This window comes from Chinchilla lanigera, unplaced genomic scaffold, assembly GCF_000276665.1.
Source record: "Chinchilla lanigera isolate Chin_1 unplaced genomic scaffold, ChiLan1.0 scaffold00040, whole genome shotgun sequence".
NCBI lineage: Eukaryota > Metazoa > Chordata > Mammalia > Rodentia > Chinchillidae > Chinchilla > Chinchilla lanigera.
Window position 1 is genome coordinate 709369 of NW_004955441.1, and position 783 is coordinate 710151.

Below are 783 nucleotides of genomic sequence, written 5' to 3' on the forward strand. Positions count from 1 at the left end.
CCATCCACCCACCGCTCCTCCACCTCCAGGGCCTCCCGGCCCCCGGTCTCGGGAGCATCCCTCGCCCCCTCCGTGCGCCCGGGCTGCTCGGCCCCGGCTGTGCGGCGCGGCCCGAGCGGCGGGAGAACGTGGACTGTGTCCTAGGTCGGGGCTCCCGGCTTGCACCTTCCCACCCGCGACGGCCGAGCAGCTCGGGACCTGCGGTGTACGAAATACTGGCTCTCTTCGATTTGTAGTTAGGTGAAACTCCAGGTCGTCTCAACTTGTGTTACCGCAGCAAGCCAAAAATTGGGATTTGGAGGTTACGTCTGAGTCTCCCCAGCCGGAGACCACTGGGTGGTGTAAAAGTTGGCCCACGGTTAGGACGGAGACAGCTCGAGGTGAACGCTCGGTGGACAGCTGGAGTGTTTTGGAATTGCCTTGGCCAGGTTGCATTTGGTGGAGATGACATTTGTGGTTAAATGAGTGGCTTAATTTAGGTGTTAGAGATTAAGATTGAAAAATTCGTGAGTTGAGACTCATGAACAGAGATTTAGGGTGTACAGCTGCGTTGAGTGGAATGGAGATAGCTAACGTGGTCTACCCATTTAGTTGTGCTTTAACATAGATAAGGAAAAGTTTACTGGGTGAGTAATGTGGCATTTATAAGCATGAATGGTAATTTAGGGGTACAAAGATGAAATTAGAGACGTTAATTTTTATTGGTGTGAGACTTGGAAAAGGATTAGCACGTGTATACTTACAGAATATGAACCCGGAATATATCTAAGGGGTGGTAGGTTT

General features: G+C 51.9%; 1 pseudogene; it reads right to left on the reverse strand.

Annotated features, from left to right (window-relative positions):
* Positions 1-435, reverse strand: part of LOC102009655 — a 14785-nt pseudogene extending 14350 nt beyond the window's left edge.
* Positions 436-783: the final 348 nt, after the last annotated feature.